The following is a 17,399-nucleotide window of genomic DNA, read 5'->3' as shown; positions in this document are numbered from 1 at the left end:
TTGGCTCTTCTTTATATCTTCTGTCTTCCGCTTCTCATCACCACTGGCTGGGGGTGGGCAGTCCAGCTCCTCTCTTGGTCTCCGCTGACCACGGAGAGAGGCTATGGCCTCATTACCAGCAGGTCGGGAGTCCTACTCTGACACCACCCAGCAGGCATCTCATTACAGCTTCAGCCTGGGAGGGAGAGGGGCTTCTGCTCCTCACTCAGCTTTGGCTCTTGTGGGTGGATGTGGCTGAGGAGGAGCAGTTAGCGTCCGAAGGTTCTCTGTCTTGTCAGGCTCTCTTTCCTGGTCCCTTGGCTGCAGAGAGCCCGCTCTTGTTGGTGCCTGTTGGCATCTGAGTTGCCGGCTTCTTCAGCTCCAAGTCTGGGGTGCACGAGGAAAAGAAACCCCAGGGACCCACCACCGTGAGACCCTCAGGAGGGCCCCTCGCCAATCTGCCTTTTCCTCTCTCCAGTTCAGAGTCAGCCTCTCGTGTTTGTCTAATGGGTCGTGTCCAGGGTTTTCAGTTGTGCCTCACTGGTGAATTCGGAGAAGTACACCACATCTTCCCCGGATTATTTTTGAGCACTTGTCTATGCCAGCCTTTAGAGATGCAGAGACAAATGAAGTTAATTTTTTGCTTTCTAAAAGCCCAAAGGAGAGGCAGATGTGCAAACGAACAAGTCAAACATTCTGGGCATTTTGGTAGCAGATGAGATGCTGCCTGCTGGGGGCTTGAAGGAGGTGGGGCCACTACCCCGCCCCTAGGAGGGGTGGAAGCGGGGCTGGGCCTTAGAAGAGGTCGTGGTGCTTGAGCTGAACTGTGGCAGCAGATTCCTGGCCAGACACAGTAGGAACACAGCAGGTACAGAGGCTTGGAGGCATCAGGCAGCACCAGGGTTCAGGGAGCTCCCTGTGGGCTGGTGCTGAGCGGGGGCCGGGGCTGGGAGGGAGGGGTGTGATGAAGCCCAAGAAGCTGGCAGAGGGGGCAGGGGAGGGAGTGGGCTCAGCACCACAGAGGGCACAGTGTGCCAGGCAAGCCCTTGAAGCCTGAAATTATGTGGTCAGACTTGTGTTCTCGGCTGCCATGCTGGGAGAGACGACACAGGAAGTGCTGAGTCCACTCAGCAGGGTTGGGTTAGGTTCAAGTGAGGGTTGGACGTGGACAGTGGTGATGGAGGTGGACTGCAGGGGTGACCTTGGGGAATATTTAGGAGATGAGATTCAAGATTCATAGGGTGGAACAGAGGCAGGAGGAGAGGATGCCCCAGCTCAAAAAACCGAGATCGGGCTTTGAGAAGGGGAAAGGGGGAAGAGGGGTCCAGCTGTGCAAGCGCTGGGCCCCACGAGTCTCAGCAGCCCAGCGCTGACGGCAGACATGCCTGAGCAGAGACTTCAGAGCTGCAGAGATGGACGGGTCGGGATTGTCACGCTGACCTGGGCTTGTAAATCGTGTAGGGTGTGAAAATTACAAAAGAAGATCCAGAACTCAGCTGCCACGTTTGAGAGGAGGGGACAGTCAGACCAGGCCCTGGTGAGGCCCGGTGCGTCTCCCCACAGCCACGCTGCACATCACCACAGGAAAGCGTCCTCAGGACCCGCCCCCGCCCTCCCCGAGACCGGGCGCCCCCCAACCGGGCGCCGCCCCTCCTCGAGACCGGGTGCCCCTCAACCGGGCGCCCCCTCCCCGAGACCGGGCGCCCCCCAACCGGGCGCCGCCCCTCCTCGAGACCAGGCGCCCCTCAACTGGGCGCCCCTTCCCCGAGACTGGGTGCCCCGAGACCGGGCGCCCCGAGACCGGGCGCCCCTCATTCGGGCACCCCCTCCCCGAGACTGGGCGCCCCCCAACCGGGCGCCACCCCTCCCCGAGACCCGGCGGCCCCTCAACCGGGCGCCCCCCCTCCCCGAGACTGGGCGCCCCCCCAACCGGGTGCCCCCCTCCCCCGAGACCCGGCAGCCCGCCCCCTCCTCCCCACAGAGACCAGGCGCCCCTCCGCAGAGGCCGGGCGCGGCAGGGTCGCTGAGCTCCCTCCAGCCCCCTCTCCGCCCGGCCTGCCCGTCTGTGTGCCCGGCCTGGCCCTGCTCCCCAGCTCACCTGCGTGGGGACAGAGGCCCTGGTCCCCGAGCCTGGAGAGGAGGCATTTCCGGGCAAGACCCCCACCAGGGCCCATCAGACTGGTGCCCAGCTGTGTTAATTGTCCAAGCCACCAAAATCCCAGCCTGTCCTCAGCTGCGGTTAGAAAGCTGTCATCTCCTGCTGCACTGTCCGCAGGCTGTGGGGCCTTCTCTGCAGAGCCCGTGGAGGCTGGCATCATTAGCCGCCCCGCTGCTGTTGCCAGGACCCTCTGGGCCTGGGAGGGCCGCTTGGGATGCAGCCGGGGCCCATGGGACGGGCTCTGCCAGCTGCGTGGGGTGACCTTGGGCCGATGGGCGCCCTTCTGGGCCTTGGGAATCCTGTCCTCCGCGGCCGTCTGCCCGGGAGGCTGCTCCCGCCGTCGGCTCCTGGAGTAACTGCACGCAGCCCGGGGAACTCCTGCGGCTGAGGCCCTAGGCCTCTGGGCAGAGTGCGTGCGTGACCGACGGCCGGGACCCGCTGGCCGCGACCTTGAGTGGGACTCGTGGCCCCGTGGTGAGTGCTGTCCTTCAGCAAGGCGCTTAGCCTCTCTGCTCCAGCTTATTCGTCTGGAAAGTGAGGGGATCCGGCCGGAGAGCCTGCGAGATCCTTTCCAGCAGCTGAGCGATCCCATTACCCTCGAGGGTCTCTCGACACAGCAGTTTGAGGAGGAAGGTGGCACTTACTGACTCCCGAGCAAGTCCCAGGACTCCCCTGTGTATGTCATTCCCACGGTAAATGTGAGGAAATGAGGTTCAGAAGGATGGACGAAGCTGTCCACAGCCAAGCACCCGGCCGCGGGGGACTCTGGCTCAACTCCGTTGCCCTTTCTGTGACCCCGTGGTTGAGGGGGGCTGCCCACCTAGGTGGCTCCTCACACGATGGAGCTGAATGCAGAGGGGGAGATGACCGAGCTGAAGACAGAGGGTCTGAGTGCTGACTCCCTACTGTCTCCAGGACCATTGTCTGTTCAGGAAAGCGTGAATGAGAGAGAACCGCGCTCCCTCTGGTCTGGTGCGACTGAGCGATTGCCTGGGATGTGTGTGCAGGCTCTGAAAGTCGAGGAATAAACAGTCTGAATAATCTCCAGGCACTGGGCTCTTGCTGCCGGCTGAGCCCAGAGATGGAGCTCCAGGCAGGACGAGCTTGTGGGAAGCCGAGCCCCCGGCCACCCGCCGAAGCCTCGGCCTCTGGACTCGCCCCACGTCCACGGAAGCCGCCTGGGCTTACCCTCGGTTGGCTGACAGCTGGGACTGCTCAGACACCCTTCCGAGCTCGGATCCTGGACCTTTCACACAGATGGCTGGTCTGCTCCTGAGTCATCAGAGAGAAGGGCCTGGCTCGTCTGGTGCAGACAGCAATAGAGGGGCCCCAGGAAGCTCTTGGCCACTGGCAGGGAGCCCAGACCCCAGAGCCCCGGGGGTGGGGCGTGGAGCCCTTGCTTCTGCACAGAGAGGAGCTGGAAAGCCTGAGAAACAGGCCCGTCCGCACTCCGCAGCTGACGGAAGTGCTCCCCCCACCCCCAGCCCAGCTGATGAGATGGCGCTCCCTGACCCAGGTCCCCCCTGGGGTCGTCAGCAAGGCGCTGGCCTTCTGTCCCATCCCTTGAGGTCTGAGCAGCTTCTCGGCATGTCGTCCCTGAACTAGGGCCCTGGGCTGGACCTTCCCGGTGTGAGGATTTAAAATTGGTGATGCCTCGTCTTCTGCCGAGGGCGTTTCTATGGAGCATTGAGAGCCTGGGAGCTGTGCCTCTCAGAGGGAGTCCTGGGCTTCCAGTCCTGCTCGTGCCCCCGACCGAGGCTCTCGGCTGTGCTCCCGAGGTCAGTGCGCCCCCGACTGAGGCTCGCGGTTGGGCTCCCGAGGTCAGCTATAGTTTGGAAATGCAGTCGAGCCCACCTGCCTTCTGGAATCTCCATCGTATTAATATGGAAAAGGCTCTGAAACACTCTTCCATCACAGGCATCAAAGGGAAACACTGATACACTGGACTTGATCAAACTTTAAAGCTTTTGTTTCAAAGGACACTGTCCAGGAAGAAAGGACAGCCCACAGGATAGGGAAAAGGTTTGTGAATCATATATCTGATAAGAGCCCCGTATTCAAAATACATAAAGAGCTCTTACACTCAACAATAAGAAAGACAACAATTTTAAAATGGGCAGAAGATTTAAACAGACGTTTCTCCGGAGAAGACACACAAATGACCAACACGCACATGAGAAGAGGCTCACCCTCCTTAGTCACCTGCTGCTGCTGAGTTGCGTCAGTCGTGTCCGACTCTGCGCGACCCCATAGACGGCAGGCTCCCCAGTCCCTGGGATTCTCCAGGCAAGAGCACTGGAGTGGGCTGCCATTTCCTTCTCCAATTAGTCATCAGGGAAATGCAAATCAAAACCACGGGCTACTGCTTCGCAGCCGTGAGGATGGCTGTGATCGAAAAGACAGAAAATGACGCTTGGCAAGAGTGTGGGAGAGTTGGAGCCCTCATAAACAGCCGGGGGAACGTGAACGGCCCACTGACTCTGGAGAACAGCTTGGCCGTTTCTCAGAAAGTTAGATACGGCAATGCCGTTTCTCCTGTCAGCTCTTCTGTGTGCACACTCCAGAGACCCGGGCGGGGAAAGGCTGAGAGTCCCATTTTCCAATAAGGAGAGAGAAATAGTCATCCATCGGCTCAGTTCAGTTCAGCCGCTCAGTCGCATCCGACTCTTTGTGACTCCATGAACCGCAGCACGCCAGGCCTCCCTGTCCATCACCAACTCCTGGAGTTCACTCAGACTCATGTCCATTGAGTCGGTGATGCCATCCAGCCATCTCATCTGTTGTCGTCCCCTTCTCCTCCCATCTTCAATCTTTCCCAGCATCAGGGTCTTTTCAAATGAGTCAGTTCTTCGAATCAGGTGGCCAAAGGATTGGAGTTTCAGCTTCAACGTCAGTCCTTCCAGTGAACACCCAGGGCTGATCTCCTTTAGAATGGACTGGTTGGATCTCCTTGCAGTTCAAGGGACTCTCAAGAGTCTTCTCCAACACCACAGTTCAAAAACATCAATTCTTGGGCGCTCAGATTTCTTCACAGTCCAACTCTCACATCCATACATGACCACAGGAAAAACCATAGCCTTGACTAGACGGACCTTTGTTGGCAAAGTGATGTCTCTGCTTTTAATATGCTATCTAGGTTGGTCATAACTTTCCTTCCAAGGAGTAAGCGTCTTAATTTCATGGCTGCAGTCACCATCTGCAGTGATTTGGGAGCCCAGAAAAATAAAGTCTGACACTGTTTCCACTGTTTCCCCATCTATTTTCCCATGAAGTGATGGGACCAGATACTTAGTTTTCTGAATGTTGAATTTTAAGCCAACATTTTCACTCTCTTCTTTCGCTTTCATCAAGAGGCTCTTTAGTTCTTTGCTTTCTGCCATAAGGGTAGTGTCATCTGCATATCCGAGGTTATTGATATTTCTCCTGGCAATCTTGATTCCAGCTTGTACTTCTTCCAGTCCAGCGTTTCTCATGATGTAAACTGCATAGAAGTTAAATAGCAGGGTGACAATATACAGCCTTGACGTACTCCTTTGTCTATTTGGAACCAGTCTGTTGTTCCATGTCCAGTTCCAACTGTTGCTTCCTGACCTGCATACAGGTTTCTCAAGAGGCAGGTCAGGTGGTCTGGTATTCCCATCTCTTTCAGAATTTTCCACAGTTTATTGTGATCCACACACTCAAAGGCTTTGGCATAGTCAATAAAACAGAAATAGATGTTTTTCTGGAACTCTCTTGCTGTTTCGATGATCCAGTGGATGTTGGCAATTTGATGTCTGGTTCCTCTGCCTTTTCTAAAACCAGTTTGAACATCAGGAAGTTCACCGTTCACTTATTGCTGAAGCCTGGCTTGGAGAATTTTGAGCATTACTTTACTAGCATGTGAGATGAGTGCAATTGTGCGGTAGTATGAGCATTCTTTGGCATTGCCTTTCTTCGGGATTGGAATGAAAAGTGACCTTTTCCAGTCCTGTGGCCACTGCTGAGTTTTCCAAATGTGCAGCTGTGTGTGGATGTGTGTATGGGTGTGTGCTTGTGTGCACACGTGCGTGCGTGTGGATGTGTGTGCATGCGTGTGCGGCTGCGTGTGGATGTGTGTGCGGGTGTGTGCTTGTGTGTGCACACGTGTGCGTCTGCGTGTGCATGTGTGTGCATGCGTGTGCGGCCGCATGTGGATGTGTGTGCGGGTGTGTGTAGGTACATGCAGGTCTCCACAGCTCAGCCCCGCGGGGCAGGCCTCTGGGCAAGAGACCCACAGCCCGACCAGGTCTCCCCGCACCCCTCTGGTCGAGAATCCCCTTCCTGCTCGTCACTCTCAGCACCCACCCCAGCCCCCAGGGGAGTCTGGGCAGTGAGACAGCTGAGTCAGGAGGTAGGGAGTTTGCGGTGACCGCACCGTCCCTGAGCTCCTGGCTGTAGCCCCTGCTGGTCCCCTTCCCGAGGGACACGGTCTGCTTAGGTCTGGGGCAAGCTGCAGGCGGGCACGGTGGAGACGCCTTGGATGCACTGAGCTCCCGCCCCGAGGGGCAGAGGAGGCCTGAGGTGAGGGTGCTGCCCGCCCTGCAGCCATCACCAGGCCTGGAGTGGGTCTGCAGAGCTTCTGGCTCAGTCCCTTGGCTGCTGATGAAATTGGTGAGACAGTGGGTAAGGGCTTCCCTGGAGCACACAGCAGGCGCGCTGACCACCGGGCTCTGCAGACCACATCTCGTTCGCTTGTCCCTTTAGTGGCACTGAGGGGTCAACAGTGAGTGAGTGGGCGTCAGGAACTGAATGACGGGAGGCCTTCCTGGAGGAGGCGGTGTCACGCTCCTGCTCTGAGGGCTGAGTCAGGAAGAGCGGCAGGACGAGGCGGGTGGTTGTGTCCCAAAGATGTGAGGTGGGTTTGAGCCAGGCCTTGTGGCCCAGACTGCAGACGGGGGCTCCCTGCAGACGGGGCCGTGGCCGCAGGGCACTTCCTCCATCGGAGCCACACCTGCAGCCCCAGGGCGCATCCCGGGGTGACTGGGTCCTGCTGGTGACCTGTCACTCCTGGAGGTGTCCCTTCTCAGCTTGGGGCCACGGCCCTCAGCCACCCCCTTCCAATCACCAGGGTTCTCAGTGCACAGACACCTCAGTGAATCCATCTCCAAACCCAAACCGTCCCTCGGAAAGTGGAAATTTGGGTCTCTGGGGCTGAGTAGGGGCTGCAGCCGAAGTAGGGGGCGGGGTCTCTGAGCCTGGCACGGGGTCTCCTCCCTCATCAGACTGGGGCTCCCAGGGGCGCACAGGCGCCCCCCCTCCAGCCCTGCCCCTCCTGCCTCTGCTCCCGCCCATCAGGGCCAGTGGAGGCGCACGGGATGGACAGGAACCATGAGAAGGTGTTCAGGCTAACTCTTGGCCCCGGGGGTCAGTGTGGGGAACCACCCCCAGAGCGGGTGGGGGGGAGCGCAAGTGCACAGGCACCGGAGCAGCCGCAGCTGAGCGCCCGGGAGCCTGGTCTGCCTGCGCGACAGGCCCACGCCTCCCGGCCCAGCAGTGGCTCTAACGGCCCTTCCCGGCGGTGGCCGCCCCGGCCTCGTGCTGTGAGGAGGCGTCATGTCTGCAGGTCTGCCCTGTGCCTCAGGGGCCCTGTTTGTAAGGTTGGGGCTCTCAGGATGACCAGGAGAAGGGGAAGGAGGCGGCTGCTGGAACGGAGGGACGTGAGCACACTCAGGCTGCACAGAGTCTGGCAGGTGGTGGGAGGGGGCCCCCGAGCCGGCTGTGGAGACGTCTGTGGTCAGACTCACTGAGGATGGCCCACCTGCCCTCGGAGGATGGCTGAGGCTCTGGGTTCCCACGGGGAAGGGACTGGGTGGGAGGCTGGGAACTGGATCGTGTCTGTGACACCCCGGTGGCAGGAGAGGTGGGAGGATGGGGCAGTAGTGGGCGAGGCAGCCACACAGGGGCCCCCATCCCAGCAGGACGCAGCGCTGCCTGGGCAGTGGCCTGGGAGCTGTCCAGCACAGAGCCTGCTGAAAGCAGTGGGGCCTGGCCCGCAGGGGCCTCAGGGGAGTTGGGCTCTCCCCGGGGCCCCTGCCCTGCCCCTGCCCCTCCCCCCGGGGTTGAGGCAAGCATAGGGGGTCAGGCCTGGGATGACAGGTCTCTGCTCCTTCTCCAGGAGACGGCCCGGGTCGTGGAGGGAGCGCCGTGTGTACAGTCTAAGCGTGGCAAAGGGCAAGGTCTCTGCTCTGCCTCCCCCAGGGAGGCCCCGAGAGAGGGTGGCCCCCGCGCCCCCAGTCTCACCGTGAAACCAGCCAGGGAGTGGCCCTGGGCCCGCTACACAGTTGGGGACCCAGGTTGCTTCTGCTGTGAAGGGAGGGTGATGGTGTCTGCCTCCCGGGTTGTGTGAAGCCGAGCTGGGCTCATGCAGGTGCTGTGCTGGGAGCTGGGGGCGGGGGCCTTGCTCTTCCTCCTCCGAATGGTGAGCCTAGTCCAGCGGCCCGCACCCCCTGAATGGTGAGCCTAGTCCAGCGGTCCGCACCCCCTGAATGTGAGCCTAGTCCAGCGGTCCACACCCCCTGAATGGTGAGCCTAGTCCAGCGGCCCACACCCCCCCGTGCTGGGCTGGTGGTGAGGGTCCTTTTTCATCATTCCGAGGCTGCAGGTGAGATTGAAGGCAGTTCCCCCTGGGGAAGGGGCCTGTGATGAGAGGAAGGGTGAGGAAGGGGTGATGAGGGGGCAGTGCGGACCCCCACAGCCCGCCTGCTGCCCAGACCCCCGGGGTTGGCCCCATGGCCCACCTTCCCCCCACACACACACCCCTAGTCCTTAGCCTGGAGCTTCCGGGTGAGCCTCCATGCAGATCACAGCCTCTCACAATGTGCCCCAGGGGCACAACCACCACCTCTCACAACCACCAGTGTGCCCCAGGGGCCTCCAGTTTCGAGCCCAAGGGGACAATGCTGAGACCCCTTCCCGCAGGGCTTTCCCCTCCCTGCAGCTTGGGAAGCTGTGTCTGCTCCCCACCTGCTCCCAGCGCTGTGGGGACGCTTCCTGGCCTGCGCCCTCCACAGCTGCCTCTCGTCTCCTCCCTCCCACGGCACCCCCTGCCCGGGGAGGGGCGGTGTCTCCCCTGACCTGGCTCCCTGGGGCCAGGAGACCCCTGCCGCCTGGGCTGGACAAGGAGCAGGGCCTAGCCCACAGGGCCCCGGGCATCTCTGTTCCACCAGCACTGGACACGAGCGCAGAGCGGGGTGGGGCTGCCTTCTCCAGGAGAGAGCCAGCTGTGGGGCACTGCTGGGGCCCCCGGGGGCTCCTGGATGTTTCGACACCCGGGCCGAACAGGAGAGTGGAGAGGCCAGCTGGAAGAAGACAGGACGCCGTGCGGCGGAGACAGGCTGGAGGTGCGGCCGGCAGGCAGGGGCAGTGAGTCAGGGGCTCTCGTGGGCCCTGGGGGCTTGGTTTAATTGCACGGAGGGGTCGCTGTCAGACCGGGTTCAGCCGGGCCCTCTGCCCTCAGTGAGGACATGCTGAGTGGGCAGCAGTGGGGCAGGGGACCAGGCCTCCATCCTTCTGATAACAAGTGGCCGGAACTGGGACCCTGGCGCGGGGTGCGGGGCCAGGAAGAGCTGCAGGGACCGTGGGGCTGACTGGATGTCCTTGGCCTGGAATCGCGGGTCTGACTGCAGCTCTCTCATCTGAGACCCAAACCCCAAGTTCGCCAAGTTTCGGGGGGTGGAAGCAAAGGCCGCAGGTGAGGGCAGGCGCCTGCCGTCAGGAGGCCGGTTCCGTGCGCTCCCCCGGATCGGCAACGGGGAGGCGGGAGGTGTGGTGTCTTTCTGGGGCTCATCCTGGGCCTGGCAGAGCCCCTGGAGGTGGTCATGCCCGTGGCCTCCCGAATGGTGGCCCTCGTCACGTGGGGCATCAGCAGCGGGCAGGCTCTGCCCCGAGAGGACGGTCTGCACCTGCTCCTGGCATCTGGGCCTTGGTGGCCCCTCGACCACGAGGAGAACGCGGGGATCTCCGCACCGACTGGCAGCCTCCCGCCTGCCCGGGGCCTCCAGGAGCGGGCTCCCTGCGGGGGCTTCGGGAAGATGAGGTCCCTCACGCAGGGTCCCCTGAACGTCCCCTCACCGTCATGTCCAGCCCAGTCCCTCTGGTCGGAAGGGGGCTCCTCTCCCGAGGCCGGGTTCAGTGGGAACAGGGAGCAGAGGGTGTGTATGCAGAGTCCGTGAGCCAGCCCCCCTCGACCTGCACGCTGGGACAAGGGGCACGGCACAAAGCGAGCTGCTGGCGCTCCTCTCCCCGAGCCCGCGTCTGTCAGAACGCGGCACCCTCCCGCGAGCCGGGGCCTCGGGCAGGCTCCCTGGCTCTCACCCCTGCTCAGGGCCACTCCTGTGACTGCTCAGAAGGAGACGAGGCTGAGGGACAGAGGGAGGAGGGGCGTGTGTCATAAACAAGGAGAGAGGTTCAGTGCGTTTTCAGCACCACAGCAGCTCCAGGAAGACCCTGCGGGAAATCGCAACACTGTGGAAACGGTCTGCGTCGCACAGGCCCCGCTCTGCTCCCTCTTGGTTCCGCTCATCACCAAACCTTCTGTGCTCAGAGACAGGCTGAGTTCTGCTTCAGGCCAACCCTGGGCTCCAGACCAAGGGGGCGGCTCCTGCCAGGCCGTGTGCCCTGGGGGGAGAGCATCTGGTCATCTGTGACTGTGGTCCCCTCATCCCGTAGCTCTTGGGGACTGAGGCCCCACGGTCACCTCTAAAAGCCTTAGCGACGCGGAATGACCTCTGATCCCACAGAGGAAGGCTCTGGGGGAGAGGCCGCCGCTTGCTCCTTTCTGTGTTATCACTGGACTTTAGCTGCGTGGCGGTGCACTGCCTCGGGCTGTGCAGACCCCTCTCTGTCAGCGCAGAGCGCTGAGCAGAGCCCGTGCTCGCAGCAGGGGTCCGTGGCTCCCCGTTTTCTGCTTCTGCCTGTGTGCTCAGTCGGGTCCGACTTCCTGTGACCCTGTGGACTGCAGCCCTTCAGGCTCCTCTGTGCCTGGAATTCTCCCAGCAAGAATGCTGGAGCGGGTTGCCATTTCCTTCCCCAGGGGATCTTCCCGACCCAGGGATCGAACCCACGTCTGCGTCTCCTGCATCGGCAGGCGGATTCTTTGCCGCTGTGCCGCTGGGAAGCATATGTATCTTACGCGTGGCGTCAATAATAGATGTGTGTGTGTGTGTGTGTGTGAATCCCAGGCGCCCGACTCACCCAGCCCACCCCCTCTCCCCGCTTGGCGCCTGCGCGTCTGCTGTCTGTATCTGTCTCCATCTGTGCTTTGCATGTAGGCTCATCTGTTCCATTTTTCTAGATCCCACGTATATGCACTAATCTAAGATATTTCTCTCCTTCTGACTTACCTCACTCTACATGACGGTCTCTGCATCCATTCGCGCCTCTGCAGATGGCACCCTTTCACTCCTTTCTGTGGCTGAGCAGTAGTGCATTGCGTGCGTCCCACGTCTCCTTTATCCAGCCCTCTGCCGGTGGACCCCCAGGCTTCCCTGCCCTGGCCGTTGGAAACACTGCGTGTCCCTTGCTCTTGCTGCGGCCCGTGACTCGCTCAGAGTCGGGTGGCAGCAGCCCAGATGCCTTCTCCCGGTCCCCTGGAGCACGGTGCAGACAGACTGGAGTTTGCAAAAGAAGACTTAAATTTTAAAAGCTAAGCGAAGCTAAGTGCAGTAGGGCGCCTGGCACACAGAAAAAGACCCGGGTGGAAGGACTGGCGACCTCTGAGAAGAGCTGCCGTTCACCGAGCAGTAATGATCCAATGTCAAGTTCTTCCCTTTCACAAAGGTGCCTGGTTATACGAGACTTCAGTACAAGGGCAGCTGGGCCAGGGGCACGGAGACTTCGTCCTGTCTCTGCAGCTTCCTGGTGAATCTGAAACTACTTCAAAATATGAGCTTTGTTTTATAAACGATGGGGGAGGGATCAAAAAAATGGACAGAGATGAGTCAGGAAATTCAAGAATAGTAAAGCTTAGCAGGCTTCGGAGTCAACCCCTCCTTCCTGGTGAGGGAGCAGAGAGCCCGTGCTCAGCACGGCCTCTGAAGCCGGTTTGTCCTGAGATGACCACCCCCCAGCTCCCGGGGTCCGGACCTCAAGTCTGGCTCTGGAGCCTCATTTCTCTCACCTCGCGAGAGGCCCACCCCTCCCAGCGCGTCTGCAGAAGTGAGTCCCCAAGCCTGCTTCTTCCTTCCCTCTTGTCGGGCTCCCAGGCCCCCAGCTCCCTGTCCTCGGCAGACTGACTGAAGCCCCGGCGGTCATGGTCCCCGACCCCTCCCGGGCCAAGGGAGTGAAGCAGAGAAATGCATTGTGGATAAAAAAAAAATCCTACTTGGAGAGAGTGCTGCCCTCTGGGGCACCCACTGGGCACTCAGGACGGGCACGGCGTCTCATGAACCCACTGGGATCTGTTCCTGCTGCTGGCGCCCCGAGGGACAGACTGTTTCAGGCGTGGACAGCTGGCCCCTAGAGAGGCTGGCTCAGACAGTAGGCCCCTGAGTCTGGATGGGAGTGAGCTAGGCTGTCTCCTCTCCACGCCGCACGCTTTCAGTTCTGGTCACGATGCTAGTGATTAAGCTAACGAGGAGCAGCTGGTCATAAAAGGTCCCTGCAGAAGCCCCTGAGAGACCACTGCCCACGTGCCTGCTCCGCCGGTCAGCACTCATCAAGCCGGCCCTGGAGGTCAGGCTGCTGTTCCCGTTTCACAGATGAGGAAACTGAAGCTCAGAGGTTTCAGTCTTTTGATGGCGTCACACGCAGAGGAATGGGTGGGGTTGAGCTTCACATCCAAGTTTTCGACCACAAGCCCTGCCCTTTCCGCTGCTCCACAGAGCCTTCCTGCAACATTCCCCCCGCTCTGATACTTAGGACCTTCTCTGTGTTGAAATCCCCATCCATGCTGCCGCAGGGTGAATACAGCTGTGAAAGCACATCACTGCGTGCTGGTTTTGTCTTGCTTTCACTGAGGGCATCAGGGCAAGCACACAGCTGGCCCAGCCCCGGGGTGTTCCATGCTCGCTCTTCCTCGTCACCTGGTCCTTCGTCTGCTCCCCTCGCTGTGCCTGCTGCTCCCCCAGGGTCTTTCTCAACTCCCCCACCTTCCCTCAGCATCCTTGCTGCTCCTTCAGACCTCAGCAGCCAATCCTGTACCTCCAGCATCTCGTTGCCAAGTAACAAGCTTCCTACATTGCGTTAGAATCTCCATGACAACAAGTATTGCCGAAAGAGAGAGAACAAGAAGTTAGGTGGTGGTTGGAGGAGGTGGTGAGACCTTGTGTCCTGGGACATCCACGCAGCGGTCACTTGCTTGCTCTCAGGGTCCCCAGAGAGGTCACAAATAACCTGGCCCAGAACCTAGGAGACAACAAGTCACGAGGCTGATGTCTGCGTGTGCGGCTGGAGGGTCTCCTCAGGGTGTTCCCTCAAGGTCCCAGGAGGACAGTCGCGGGCATTCGTCTGCGTGGAGTGGGGCGGGGCCCGTGAGCACCTTTCTGTGGCCATCATCGCAAAAGGCAGCAGATGATGGAGGATGTTTCAATCACTGCTCGAGGGAGGGAGCGGTGTGGGGAGAAAGTGAGGAGGCCTGGGTCCCCGGCTTCCCACCCGCCCGTCCAAGGGCCTGACAGGTGGTTACCATGGGGCTCGGCTCGAAAACCACCTGGATGAGAAGTTGGAGGGCAGTCTCAGAGAGGGGAGGGACTGAAAAGGAACGGGGGGGCCTGGGCCGGACAGGGCCCCAAGGAGCAGCGGACCAGACCCTGGGGAGAGCAGGCCTGTCCCGCCTGTCAGGCCGCCAGCGGGCTGCCCTCAGCACTCTACCCCCCCCACCAGCAGACCAGACGGCCCAGTCGCTGGTGCTCCCCGAGGGAAGAAGGCCCCTCCCAGCCTCAGACCCAAACCCCCGAGGCCCAGCAGTGTTCGTGGGGCAGGCAGAACAGACTGCCCGCAGGGTCTGCCCCCACGTTTTTGCCTCCAGCTCTGCCCCCCTGCTTGGCCTGACTACCTGAACATGGTTGAAGCTCCGGGCCCCCCACAGAGGCTGCACCCCCCCCACCCCCACCCCCAAGCCCCCGACAGCTGCACCAGGAGCTGGGGGAAGGGCGCTGAGAGTCAGACTGGGAAGATGGGCTGCTTTCCGAACAGCGTCTGCGGTGTGTAACTGAGCTCTCCTATGGCCCCCACCTTGGACCTGGCAATCCCCTTTCCAGAAGTGCAGCCGGAAGCCGTCGTCCGAGGCCCCAGCCGAGCTGGCCTGGGTGTTCGTCACAGTCTTACCCAAAATGATAGGAAACCGGAAACCTCCAGATGGTTACTGACAGTGGGGAGATGAGCTAGCTTTGTCTAATGCAGTCACAGAAGCTTATCAGTGATTCACAACAATGTTTCTGAAAACGTCTGAAGGTTTTTAAAAGGAAAGTAAAAATGCTTACTACATAGTAAGTGAAAAGATGTAAAAGGTACGTATAGTATCATCACAATTTTACGATGTCTCTGGGTATAAGCATGAATCGTAAGAAGCCTGGAAGAAATCAAGACCTAAGAAGGCCAGTGTCAGCTAGTAAGGCGTATAGAGGCGTAAAGGGTAGGGGAGGCTGGCCTGCTGCAGGCCGCGGGTTATAAAGAGTGGATAGGACTGAGCGACCGAACGGCAAGGGGACAGACGTTTTCTTCTTTGTATTTTTGTGGGTTTTTCCAAGTCTTTTCTGTTGAGCATGTTACTTTCGTTGTAAGAACTAACCTTTTAAAAGCACTCCCCTCGGGCTACCATGAAGGGTTCTTCCCTCTGCTTTGGACTGAGTGCTTATGTCCCCAAGTTCTTACGTTGAAATCCTGGCCTCAAGTGATGGTGGGAAGAGCTGGAGTCCTTGGTACGTGGTTGGGTCATGAATGGGATCAGTGTCCCTGGAAAGAGACCCCCGAGAGCCCTCTCACCCCATCCTCCACACGTAGTGAGAAGACGCCGTCCATGAACTGGGAACGGGCCCCCACAGATGCCGAATCTGCTGGCTCCTTGACCTTGAACGTCCAGCCTCCAGAACGTGAGGAATAAAGTTCGGTGCTTTGATCCCCACCCACCCCACCACCCCACCTCCGTCTATGAAATGCCGTGAGAACAGCCAGACTGTGCGAAGACACGCACTCTCATTCTGTTCTTATAGCAGCTCAGTGACGTCGGTCCCCACACCTCACCGCCCCCCTCGCCATTTTTCACATGAAACAACCAAAGTTTGGAGAGTTTAAGTGACTTTCTCAAAGCCACACAGTTCCTGAACAACACTCCAAAACGGTTATTAGAAGTTCAGGCTGTTGCCCGGGGTGAGTGACCTGTGACCTGTGTGGCCGTGGGTTTCTGATCTGAGAGCGCGAAAGCGCACCCGTCTGCTCTCTGTCCACGCCCTCAGCTGGCCTGGGAGCCTCTGCTCTGCCGGTTGGGCAGCCCTGGTCCAGCCCCTGAGCTAGCCGTCTTGGGGGGACCCTGCCCGGAGCCCCTGTGCCAGGAGGATGGACAGTGGCAGGGGCCTGGGCCTGGGCAGGGCAGTGGCGGCTGCTCCAGGGTCTGCCCCCAGGTAGTGAGACAGGAAGGGGGGTCCCCCGCTCCCACCAACGTGGGTCTCCTGCAGGCTCACTGGCCAGCCTGCTGGGCCTGGGGGGCCCGGGGGTGCCGAGCTCCGGAACCTCACGGCTCTGGGGCCGCACGGTGACACGGGGTGGGGGCTCCACGGGGAGGGGGGGGAGCCTCTCTGCAGCCCTGGCCCTTCGTCTGTGCGCGACTCCCGCACGGATGTGCTGCTGCTGCGTCATCAGCAGAAGTGACCGGAGCGTGGTCAGCGTGGCCCAGAGGGGGCCTGGACGTGCTCTGCACAGGGTGGCCGGTGCCCCCCGCCCCCACTACGAAGGAGGACAGCGGCACGGAGCCCGACTCCCCACCCCCGACGTCACCCCACCCCCCAGGTGGCGCCGCAGAGGCCCGTGCGTGAACAGCAGTGGAGCCCAGGGACGGGCTGGTCCTGGGCTGCCACCAGCACCCCACAGCTGCCTCCACCCTCCCCTCGAGGTCTCTGCTTGGGTAGCCGGCCCAGGGCCTCGCGCCTTGGCAGGAGGCCTGACGGCACCTCGCAGGGGGTCTCCCTGGTGGGTTTGCATCCCGCCCCTCCAAAGGCCTCAGTGTCGCTGTTGTTCAGACCAGGTGCCAGCCCACACTGCGGGGGCAGGGTCTCCAGTGGTGGGCTTTCAGAGAGGCCCAGAGTCCCGCAGACCCCGCCTGCCCCAGCCCGGTGGCCCTGGACTCGCAGCCTGGAAACCGTAAGTGGGCGTGTTGGGTGATGTCGCCTGCGTCCACCGGGCTGGATGGGCAGCCCCGGGCCTGGGGCTGAGAGCAGAGCGGGAGGGGGAGGGTGGCCGGGACCCTGGCAGGCCGGCTCGTGGCTGGGGTGGGTGTGGGGCTGTGCGGCTCCAGTTCCCGGGGGCCTTGGGCATGCCTCCCCCAGGTTCCCCTCACATCTGCTGTGCGAGCCATCTGGAAGCCAGGCCCGGTGACCAACCAGGAGGGCGTGGCACGGGAGGGAGCAGGGCTGGGGTGCCGCAGGGCTGTTGTGGGCACCTCCCAGGGCCTCGTGACTCAGGCTCCCGGCGCTATTGGCGGGGGGGCTGCCACTGCTGGGAGCCTCCCCAGGGGGTCTTGGCGAGGGGCTCTGAGTGCTGAGTGGGGCTGTCCGTGGGCCCTCACTGGCTCAGCACCCCTGCCCCCCAGATTCATGGGGCAGTTTTAAGTCATGGATTTTCACTGGCACGAAGTCATTTCTTTTGGCCGATTGGTTGGAAAGGAGCCAAGGGTCCTGGCAGTAGAGCCGTCTATAGGGATCGGGTCAGTGGGATGCGCCACCCCCAACACACAGGCATCCTCAAGCTGCGGCTCGGGGCGCCTGTGCGCGGGGGCCTCTCTCAGAGGCCAGGGAAACAGCCCCCCAGTGGGGACCATATGTCCTCTGAGTGGGGCACGGCCTTCTCCACTGGGGCCAGACTCAGTTGACTGTCCTGTCTGGTTTGCTGGAGCCCAAAGCCAGGTATGGAGGCCAAGGGGGGTGGGGTGGCCCGAGATCCTGTCCCGCAGCCTGCTGCCTGCCCACAGCTCGGGCCTCCGGTCACCTCTGTCCTGACAGGCGGACGGAGTTTAGAGGCTAGCCAGGAAAGGGAACTGTTTAGTAAACCGTTATCACAGGCCTGTCCTCAGCCCTGGGAAGCCCCTGCCCAG

At 61.0% G+C, this 17,399-nt stretch overlaps 1 protein-coding gene and 1 long non-coding RNA gene across 2 annotated transcripts in view; one reads left to right on the top strand and one right to left on the bottom strand.

Moving 5' to 3' along the window:
* The window catches only part of NAV1 (neuron navigator 1), a 195,517-nt gene that overhangs the window by 32,901 nt on the left and 145,217 nt on the right, over positions 1–17,399 (top strand). The gene's annotated exons all lie outside the window — the stretch shown is intronic.
* Positions 9,534–12,024, bottom strand: LOC121816091 (uncharacterized). The gene is made up of 2 exons (XR_006055561.1): positions 11,500–12,024; positions 9,534–10,774 (listed from the first exon to the last, which is right to left on the bottom strand). It is a non-coding gene; the product is annotated as an uncharacterized LOC121816091 (long non-coding RNA).

This window comes from Ovis aries, chromosome 12, assembly GCF_016772045.2.
Source record: "Ovis aries strain OAR_USU_Benz2616 breed Rambouillet chromosome 12, ARS-UI_Ramb_v3.0, whole genome shotgun sequence".
In the NCBI taxonomy this organism is placed as follows: Eukaryota; Metazoa; Chordata; class Mammalia; order Artiodactyla; family Bovidae; genus Ovis; species Ovis aries.
The sequence above is the reverse complement of the archived record's forward strand: the minus strand, read 5'-3'. Positions and strand labels throughout refer to the sequence as shown.